Source organism: Propithecus coquereli, unplaced genomic scaffold (assembly GCF_000956105.1).
Source record: "Propithecus coquereli isolate 6110/MARCELLA unplaced genomic scaffold, Pcoq_1.0 Scaffold9, whole genome shotgun sequence".
In the NCBI taxonomy this organism is placed as follows: domain Eukaryota; kingdom Metazoa; phylum Chordata; class Mammalia; order Primates; family Indriidae; genus Propithecus; species Propithecus coquereli.
In genome coordinates this window covers 9133016-9144237 of record NW_012155284.1, presented here as the reverse complement: position 1 = coordinate 9144237, position 11222 = coordinate 9133016, and positions in this window count along the sequence as shown.

The window sequence follows — 11222 nt, the reverse complement described above, 5'->3', positions numbered from 1 at the left end:
CCAGTGAAGCGGAGGGTAACAGAGTCTAATGGTCTGAGGAGGGAGACAAAAGCAGCGAATTCTGCGCCTTGACAGGCGAGGGAGCTAAGTTCAAGAACGTGGGTAGGGTAGACAGTGTAGGAAGTTACAAAAACGTCCTGGAGCTCAAGGACTGGACAAAGTTCCCTGGATCTGGCTGCTCGGCGGGCCTTGGGGTTAAGGCCAGAGTAATTTCCTAGGGGTGGGAAGGTGGGAGGACCTTAGGGGCTGCACAGGAAGGTTGGAAATGGAGAAACTGGGTGCAAAACAGTTTTGGCAAGAAGCTTGGAGCAGTGCTGTGCTGGCTGCGGAAGAGCGCATCCCGCGTCTCAGGAGGGGAACAGGAGAGGGCTTTGCTCTTTGGTGTCTGGAGACCGGAGTGCGCTTGAAGGCTGCGTGGAGAGAACTTACTGTGGAAGAGAAGCATCTTCAGCTGTAACCCTCTCCTTGGCAATGAAAGCAGAAGCAGCAGCAACAGCAAACGGAAACATCTGGAAAGACTCTCTGCAAGGATCTGAAATTGGTCGTGGTGGTTATTAAGGAAGAAGCTACTGAAAGCCAGTTTTCCTGAAATATAATCGTGCTGGTCAGATTCATCTGGTCACAAGGAACAAAAAGCCAAGGAGGGTAGTTCCAGGGAAGAGGGATCTACTGTGAGGTGTGCACATGCAGGCGGTGGAGGGAGGCTGCACGCTCAGGGCTGTTCAAAGACTGGCGTGAGAATTCGATACTGTCAGCTGCATAGTCATTCTCCTGGGGCAGGTCTCTGCCTTTCCCTGAACTAAGATAGGCCCTTTTTCTTCTCTTGGTCAACAGTGTCCCTCGTTTAAAGTTTCTGCTCTTAAGTTTTGTTTATATCTGACCAATATGGCGGCTCCTTACCTCTCTTTCCCCTCTTTTTACACCACGCACTTCCCTTTCAGCCAGTGTCCTCAGTCTGTTAGAGTCCCTGTTTCTAGCTGAGAATTTGGTTGCCTGTGCTGTATTTTTTAACCTGGCCACACAGGTCATAAGTCCCTTCCTGCTAGGCTGACCAACTTGTTCTAGTTGGCTCAGGACTTTTCTAGTTTAGCATTGAAAGTCTTGTGTCCTGGGAACTCCCTCCATCCCAGACAGACAAGGATGCTTGGCCACCCCACACCCTGTCTGTGGAAGGGCCACCCTTAATCAGATGCACACCTCAGGCCCCTCAGTCAAGAGAACCCGAGCTGGGCCCGCTGGTGTCCAGCAAGACCACTGGCCTTCAGCAGGGGGGGGTGGGTTCTCTGAGGAGAGTCCATGAGTTGGGCCACTTATGATCAACCTCTTAGTTAAAACTATACTTAGATGAATTACTTATTAGAAGGAGGCTGGGCATGGTGGCGTGCACCAGTGGTCCCAGCTACTCAGGAGACTAAGACGGGAGGATGGCTTGAGCCCAGGAGTTTGAGGCCGCAGTGAGCTATGACAATGCCACTGCACTGTAGCCTGGGAGACAGAGTGAGACTCTGTCTCAAAAAAAAGAAGGGAATGAATTGAGGTATTATAAGTACGTGGGTGGCAGCTTGATGTAGTAAAAAGAGGAATGAACTAGGAGGAACTAGGAGTCAAATGCCTGGTTTCTACCACTGAGTAGCAGTAAAACCCCAGAGCCAAGCAACTCATTTTTTTGAGCCTCAGTTTCTCCATTCATAAAATGAAAGGATTAGACTAGGGTTTACTTCCTTTTTTACTTCTGTTCTGGAACTTTGGGTTCAGAGGGTAGAGTTACTCATATTCTTCAAGATATGGTCTTCTATCCTCATTATTAGAGTCAGTCCCTCCTCCCCTCTTCTTCTTTCCCTTTTTCCAGGTTTCCCTCCCTTCCTTATTCCCTCCCTCCCTTATCCCTCCTTCCTTCTCAGTTTCCAGCACTAATCCCTTTCTCCCCAGTAGGCTACTACGTCAATGTGAGAGATATTTATCCTTGCATAGGTATGTAGTTTTATAAGATATGAATATATTTTGTATATTTATTATTTATTTACATAAGTTATATTTTACTTCAGCCTTCATTTAGTTCCTCACAGTTTTTACTCAGCACCATTTAAAAATATCTCTACAGCACTGGCTTCTGGTCTTTAAGGCCCCTTCCATGGTGACATTTTAGGAGCATCATTTAGTGTTACAGAATGCTCTGTAATCCATAGTTCTTCTAATTTGAATCAAATTATTGGTGGGCTTTCTGGAGTCACCAGGGGGACAAGAAAGCATTACTCCAAACTGGTATAACTTTGGTCTACATGAAGGGAACCAAAGGAATTAATATGTAGAGGACATTAAAGGGGAATAAATAGATTACTGGATGGCAAGAGCAGTTGTGAATGTGTCTTTGGGCCTCTGACTCTCTGAACTGAGAAGCCTTCCCCAAACCTCCCAGAGCTGCAGTCGTGTGCGCTCTTCCTGGGGGAACTGACCTCCTGTGTGGAGCTGGTAGACATTCTCCAAGGAGAGGCAGAAAGAAGAGTTCACTGGCTCTGCTCATAATTCCTTGGGCACAGAAAAATGTGGCAGCTGTCTAAGACCTCAGCTCATGTGTACGTCTGCAAGGTCTTACTCCTGTCCCCTGGGCGGCCAGTCTATGTGGCTCAGAGAAAGCAAAGGAGACCTACTTAGCATTCTATCCGGAGAGTTCCTGTGGTTGTCAGCAGAGCAGGGTCTTGAAGGTCGAGCAGCTCTCTTGGTGGCATCAAAGGTAAGGGAGCCTGGGAATAGGCCCCGGGTGGGGAGCAGCTGTGGGGAGCAGCCCTCGAGCCTCGGCGAGCCCACGGCTGGGAGGGCGGATTCCACTGCAGGCAGCAGCTACTCGTGCTGGGTGGCCTCTGCCGTCCCTCCCACGTTGATGCCACAGACAGCTATCCAGAAGGCTGAGCAGAGCACAGCTCCCCTTGGAGGAAACAGCCCTGCTGAAGGAGGCTCTCCTCCTCTCTCCCACGTTTCTGGCTCAACAGGGTCTTAATTTCCATTCGGGCCTCTCAGCAAGCTCTGGCGAGATCTCTCGCAGCTTCACTGGTGAGGCCTGGGAAGTCAGGACAGGGTGGGGGTGCTTTATGTTCCCCCAGGTGACACTTCCTCACCTCAACTTTGTAGAGGCACATCTTGACTCTATTCCAGGCCTTTAGAAGGCCCTTGTGTTTTCCTATTCCTGTTCCTTCGAAGATGCAAAACAAATAAAAACAACAATAAAATACAAAACCTTGAAATAACAAACAAAAACACAGAGAAAAGGCCTTTGAGTGTTTCCACCCCTACTTGCCACATCCCACTGAGCTGGCCTTCAAGTATGTGGTTTCTGCCTTGGGTTATATGAGCTTCCCAGAGGAGGAGGTAAATGCAGCTATGGGATTATGCGCTCAGTTTACCGAAATGTCTTCCTTTGCAGTGACAGGACACAAGCTGACACTAACAATCAGAGAAGGTCCACCTTTGCCTTTGGGCCCAGGAGCGGCTAATCCTCAGGGCCAGGTGGGGCCTCCCTGGGCTGCTTTCAGGCCTCCTGCCAAGGGCCTGGAAGCTCCAGCCCCACATGGACCTGCTCCTCAAGGACCCCAGGAGAAAGTTTCAAGACACGTAGCAAGATAAAAGAATTATAACTGATAGTCCTTGAGCTTACTGTGCTAATCGTTCTCTCCATATCATCCCACTTGATCCTCACAACCCTATGATGTAGGCACCGTTATTCATAAAGGAGGACATCGAGGCTGACGCAGTTACACAGCCAGTGATTGGTGGAGCCAGGACTTGATTGTAAACAGACTCCAGAACCTGTTCTCTTAACCACTACACGTGCGTAAGCTCACACTCTCTCTCTCACACACACACTGATGATGTACACGTGCATTCTTCGGTTAATACAGTGTAATCATTTTTATAATATTCATAAATCATGGCCTGTTAGAAATGGAATCTACCTGTCTGACTCCTCCCCCACTTTTGATTTACACAAAAAAGAAAACTGGGGACTTACCTTGGAGAAATAGTTTTCAAATTTGAGTGAGCATCAGAGTCACCCAGAGGACTGGTTAAAACACAGGTTTCTGGCTCCACCTCCCGAGTTTCTGATTCAGTAGAAACGTGTGTTTCTAACACGTTCCCAGGCGCTGCTGCCACTGCTTGTCCTGGGATGGCACTTGGAGAACCGCTGCAGTATCTGGATGTGTTAAGATCGGTAAGACCTGCAGTGTTGTTACTTAAATATTCTTAGCAATGTCAATGGAGTTGGGGCAAACGTGCCCAAGTGGATCACTCTTGTCAGAGTCACTTGTTCCTTAATAACTTCCTTTGGGTCTCAGCAACACAGCCAGAATGAGGTAGGCAGAATTCTAAAAATCCCACCCCCCATCCCCCGCAAAAGGATTCCACACCTTTATTCCCGAGAATGTGTGATGATCTCATTCCTGTGGTTGTGTTATGTTATATGGCACAGTCGACCTAAAAAAGGGACTGCCAGGGTGGCCATAATTTGATCACATGGGTCTTTAAAACCAGAAAACTTTCTATGGCTGTCGTGGCAACAGAATAAGGCAGAAAGGGGAAGTCAGAGAGACTTGCATCTCAAGAACTTGACCAACCGTAAAGAGCTGTTGCCATTTTGAAGATGGAGAGGTCCTTGCGAGAAGGAACATGGGAGACTGCAGGAGTGACCTCTGGCAAGGAATGGAGACTTCAGGCCCACGTTGCATGTGACTGAATTCTCCAATAGCCTGAAGGAGCTTGGAAACAGATTATTCCCTGAGCCTACAGATAATACAGATGGATGTCTGACCTACAGAACTGTGAGCTAATGAATGAATGTAATTTTAAGCCTCTAAGTTCATGGCTTCTGTGCTGCAATAGATAACTAATATACAAGTACATACACCCCTGAGTTCGGAAGCCACTCCCCGACGCAGACGCACCTCATCCAGAAGATCCTCAGCCAAAGAGCCGGGCCCCACCTTATCATTTGCTGGAAATGGCAGCCGCCGTGACCTAAATTCCAGCCCCACGAAAGTCACGTTCAGTTCAGTCCGTGTCTTCGTGTGTGTTGTGTTGCCACAAAGGAACACTTGAGTCTGTGTAATTTTTAAAGACAAAATGTTATTTGGGTCTCAATTAATTATAGGGTTATTATAGGTTATACCCCTCAATAATTATTTGGCTCTCAATTCTGATGGCTGGAAGGTACAGAACTGGGCAGAATCCTGGCACAGGACAGGGATGTTCCAGGCTCTTTTTAACAACCAGCTCTTCTGGGAACTAATAGAGTGAGAATGAGAACTTACCCTTGAAGGAAGGCAGTAATCTATTCATGAGGGGTCCACCCCCATGACTCGAACGCCTCCCACAAGGCCCCACCTTCAACACTGGGGATCAAATTTCAACATGAGGTTTCCGGGAAACAAATATCCAAACCGTAGCAATTGGGGCAGGGTGGGGGGAAGCTAAAGGTTGTCAGAACACCCTGAGATCTGCCTGCCCAACCAACCCTCAGCAGACACTAGCCTGGCTCAAGAATACAGGCAGGCTGGGCATGGTGGGTCGCGCCTATAATCCCAGCACTCTGGGAGGCTGAGGTGGGAGGATGACTTGATACCGGGAGTTTGAGACCAGCCTGGGCAACATGGCAAGACTATGCCTCTACTGGGGAAAAAAAAAAAAAAAGAATGCAGGCAGATCACTCGCCCACAAGTGTGTGCCCTTCATGGAAGAATAGTTCCAAAACAGTTTAGGAAAATAGTGTCCTCCTGCACTGCCATGACGTCAAATAACCTACTTTCTTGTTCTGGGATTAATCATCTGTGAAACGGAGGCACGGCCCTGACCAGGATGTCGGGAAGGTCGAGCAAGAGAATGGTATAAATGCACAGAATCCATACAGCCATGACCCCCACCCCAAATATTCTTGTTATTCTTGAATCAAAGTAAAATCTGAAGTATGAGCGGACAGTTTTGATTCTCAACATGAGCTCGTACAGCTATGATAGTAAGCTCACCATTCAACCACTCCATCTTTTTTTTATTGTAAAAGGTGAATATAATCCTAAGCTGCCATAGGAAGACACAATTCGAGTCAATAAAACAGTTTAGTGGATACTTCCTAGTATTGAGATTTTCCCCAAATATTCCCCCTAAATGATTTATAGACACCTGATGCTCACTGAGTAGAGAATCAACTCTTAGGGTCGAGATTCCACATCTGCTCTGTCCTGGGCCCCCACCATGCATTGATCCTCTTGTCACAAGTCCTGGGGGGTGGGAGGAAAGTGGCACAGGTCCCTTCTTCCCCCTATCCTTGCTCATATTCCAAGCAGGTCTGCAGCTGTGGCCCTCTGAAGGCAGAGCTGAGCAGGGCATGGCTTTCTAACCACAGTTACCCCTGCCGTGACATCTGCCTGCTGTCACTGCTGTAGCCCTAATGACCACGCATGTCGTGGAGGAAGATACTGTCTCGTGCTGACTCAGGGCTAGCTCCTGGGTTTCCCAGCAGAGTCAGGAGCTGTGCATTCTGACCCCATGTTCCTCTTGCCTGAATCTGGATGCAGAGTTGAGGACCACTTTCCTTAGGACCCTGAGCTTGCCGTCCAGACATTTTCTGATATCGTTGATCATCCCAGGATTTTGGGGTGATGGCGGCCACAGACAGGGTCCTCTGGTGCAGAGCAGAACGTCCAGCCCCCTTCCCGCACCTTCTCTCTTTTCTCCCCGAACCCCTGCTACTGAGCCCCTTCCTCCCTGCTAGGGTAGGGGAAGCCACATGGTGCCATTCTTACCCACATGTTTGGGAAGACATGCTTTTTGAATTTTGGAAATCTTGAAGGGTTTCGAGACCTACATTTGCAAGCAAAACTAGCAGGTTCCTGTTTTTCCATGTCATCCAGGCTCGTGGCTTTGTTTTGTGTTGTTATGTGCTGTAAATGGTTGACATATTTGGGACTTTTTTGTCATCAGTCTTTGGTTGGTATTTGGTCGGTAGTCAGATCAAAGTGAATATGGCCCACATTGCTGTGAAAACAGGTTACACTGCAGGATCATGGCCTGGGCAGCTAGATTTTCGAAACATGAATTTGCCAATTCATCAAACTTTTTTTAAAACGCATTTGATCACACACACACACAAACACAGCTTCCACAGAGCAATTTACTTCCCACCACAATGTGTTTGCTCAAATATTTTGTTCAGAAATACATGACCATGCTTAGTTTCACTTCTCACCACAGTTCTCTGATAACCTCTGAAAACCCTGTTTCTGTGGTTTTACTGTCATTCTTTATTTATCTCTTTAAACTATAATTACTTCAAAATTACAGTTTTTGACTGGAATGTGGATTGGTGGTTAAAAACAAAAAGCTTGATGTGTTAGTTTGAAAAGCAGTGAAAATATGCAAGAAACTCAGGAAAATTTAGAACCTGATATTATTGGTGATTGTGACAGAGCGTTACCCCCAGGGACCCATTGAGAACTTGCCAGTAAAGAAGGATGAGGTTACTAACCAGCCACAAGTGAGTGAGTATATAAACATGGTTGATCTAAAATCTTGGGGTACACTTGGATGTCCACACGGACAAAGATGCAAGCAGTATCACAGACTAAACAGTGAAGAATAAAATATCCCTCTGTGAAAGACTGTATTTTCCAAAGAGAAAGGCATCAGCATTTCCTATCCCACATGTTCATCTGCAATGTGACCTTGACATTCCACCCGTAGAGAGGAAGAATCTAATTTCCTTCCCTTTGTATCTGAGTTGGCTTAGTGACTTGCTTGAGCAATAGAATGAAATAGAAGCAGTATTCTGGGACTTCCAAAGCTGGGTCACAAGACACCTTGCAGCTTCCACCTGGGACTCCCAGAACACTGGCTCTCAGGACACTCCCTCTTGAAACCCAGTCTCCATGCCGGAAGAAACCACATGGAAAGACGCAGGTGGGTGCTGCGGTTGAAAGCCCAGCTGAGCTCCCAGTATTAGCTGTCAGCCATGCGACTGAACCGTCTTGGACATCCAGTGCAGGTGAGCTTACGGATGGCTGCAGCCCTAGCTGACTGCCCAGCAAAACTCAGCCAACTCACAGAACTATGTTTTAAGCCACAACACTTGGGATAGTTTTTTTTTTTTATATATAGCAATAGATATTTGGAATACCATCCCAGTTCTTCCCCCCAATTTATTGTGTAGCCTTTCAGTGACATTTTATGCACATGTGTTCAGTGATAAATGTATTCTTTCCCTTTGAAAATGATAACATAGTAGACACACCGCAATACTCACTTTGCTTCTTTCAATCAACAACGCATCTTAGACAGTATTCTATCCTGTTCATATAGACCTGACTTGCTCTTTAACAGTGGCAGAGCACCTCGTAGTTTGTCGCCATAATTTATTTAACCAGCCCATTATTGGTAAACATTTAGGGTTCTCTATCCCTGTGTTTTGTTACTACAGACACTCATTGTCTATTCTGCTAAAATACTCTTTTGTGCAGGTATCTACTATATATATAGTTTACATTCCTAAAAGAAGATATTTGTATCTTCTTTAATTCAATTGTATGTGCATTTTAAATTTTAGTAGATATTGCCAAATTGCCCCTCCTCCACAAAAAAGAGGTTGTACCAAGTTATCCTCTCCCCACTCAGATTTAAGGCTGTTTTCTCCCACACTGGCCAAAATAGTATATTAATACAGTTTTAAAAACATTGTTTACCCTGGATTCTTATCCAAATAGTGGATTTTATTATTGTATAAAAGCAAATGAGACTAATCCTTGATCTCTATTTGATATTTTAATATCACTTGTTAATATATCGCTTATTTATAGCTGAGAAACTCTCAACTATAATTGTATTGCGCATTCTTGTGAAAATATTAAAAATTAAATTGTATGGATTTGGGAAGGATGACATGAGCTATTAGGTAAAAAGGGGAGTTGAAGAATAATGAAGTTTAATGTAATTCCATTTTTAGGAGTTGTATGAGCTTGTGCAAAAAAAAAGAGTGTGGAAGTAGATATACAAAGTGTTAATGAGAAACATGGTCCATCCTAATTATAAACCACAGTCAATTCAGCAAACAAAACATTGCCCGGAATTTCCTGCAAGCTCAGTGTCGTCGAGTGCTTTGTAAAGAAGAGGATCTGCTCTCTGGACATGGCTGAAGAAAAATGTAGGTCAAAAAAGGTGGCCAAACCAAAGAGGACACTCTTATTGAAAGATATATTTTAATGTGTTAAAAAGCCATATTTGAACAACGACAGATTGAGATTAATTTTTAACATTTTGATAAAAAGTGCAGATATCAGTGATGTAGCCATTTTACAGGTCTTTGTTCTATTTATGTAAAAGGGACCTAGGTCAATTTGCTGAAACACTGATATGTTAAATGACCAATTCATGAACCTTAATTGTTTCTTTTAAGTATTTAGTTTTACTTGACTAGTTTTCATTTGTTGTAATTGCACCTTTAGAAATGTCATTTTGTCTCTGATTCAGGTCCTTATCTGCCGCAACTGGAGCCTGAGCCGCAGAGCAGAGGAGCCCAAAGGGAGGCAGCTTCCATCCATAATGCTGCCTGCGGGACATGGCCATGGCTTGAGCCCGTAACTGGTAGAGCCAGTTTCAATGAGATGGGGTTCCGAGATTTCCTCAGCAGCCACTGCATTCATTGAGAATACCACTCCAAAGAATTTTGCCACTGGATTTTCTTATTTAAGGGAATTAAATAACAGTAAGTTTTGTTAAAAAGGAAATAGTGCATTGACTATATGAAGATCCACCCAGGAAAACAGAAGCATAGCAATAATGTTTAACAGAGAAATTAATCTGGGGAATTTGTTACACAGGTATTAGAGATGGAAAAGACAAAAGAGGGCCAGACATGGTGGCTCACACCTGTAATCCCAGCACTTTGGGAGGCCCAGGCAGGAGGATTGCTTGAGGCCAGGAGTTTGAGACCAGCCTGAGCAAGAGTGAGACCCCGTCTCTATTAAAAATAGAAAAATTAGCCGGGTGTGGTAGCTGGTGGTGCACACCTGTAGTTCCAGCTACTTGGGAGGCAGAGGCAAGAAGATCACTTTGGCTCAGGAGTTTGAGGTTGTAGTGAGCTGTGATGGCGACACTGCACTCTAGCCCAGGCAACAGAGTGAGACCCTGTCTCAAAAAAAAAAAAAAAAGACAAAAGAGAAACATAGGGTAATAGGAAGACACTACCATTCTAGGGCTGAGGAATCACTGGAAGCAGTTGTAGTATCCGAGCCTAGAGCTTGGAGGAGGCGCCCATGGGGCTGGGACCTGGACCTCTCAGGAGGGGCGCTGTGCAGCTGGTGCTAGTACCTCTGAGGGGTACAAGGGAAATATGAAGGAAATTGGAAACTGGAACAAATTGTCACTACCAGAAGAACTATTGCTGGGTGAAATAACAGAAATAGCAAGCAAAACAGAAAATAGCAAAGCCCTTCTCCCTTCTTCCATCTTGCAGCCTCCCTCTAATACCTCCTATGGCAGTGCCTAATAGGGAGCTAGCCATCAGAGTGAAATGTGGCCTGCACAGTCCCAGCCCTGTCACTACAAAGCACAGTAGAGAAGGGTGGACCTGAGGGACAATAGCTTAATAATTACTACAGTCTACCCCTTTGGCTACCCAGCATCTATACATAGCCTTCTATACATATCTGCACTTGTATCCACAAACAAAAATCATAATATGATGAAACTGTTGTCCAAATAAAGATGCCTTCATCCTCTCCTTGAAATGGGAGATAAAAGTTCCAAGAGTCATTGTATTCAACTCTGGGTAATGTTCATTCTTCTCAAATTTGGCCGTGGTCCCATCTAGATAAAGATTAAATTATAGAATTAACCACAAACAACAATGCTTATATAAAACAGTAAGGAGAAGGAGGAGAGGAAGAAAGAGAAATTGGTTTATGTATACAAATAAATACACACGTACATAACAAGCAAGGAAGAAGCTAAGCAGAGTTGCTACCGTCTTCCTTCCTGTCCTTGGCCACAAGTCCATAGCTGATATTTGTATATTAATAATAACTTCCTTTTTCCATTACTTCGTCAATGTCTCCTTTGTCCTCTCCAGGGCCTCAGTTGATCAGTTCATTATCTGGTGGCATGACCCAAACTTCTTTTGGGAAAAATCTTAATTCACAGTGAGCCTCCATTTTGGTTGTTGGTATTTTCCTTTAACTTTTAGTAGA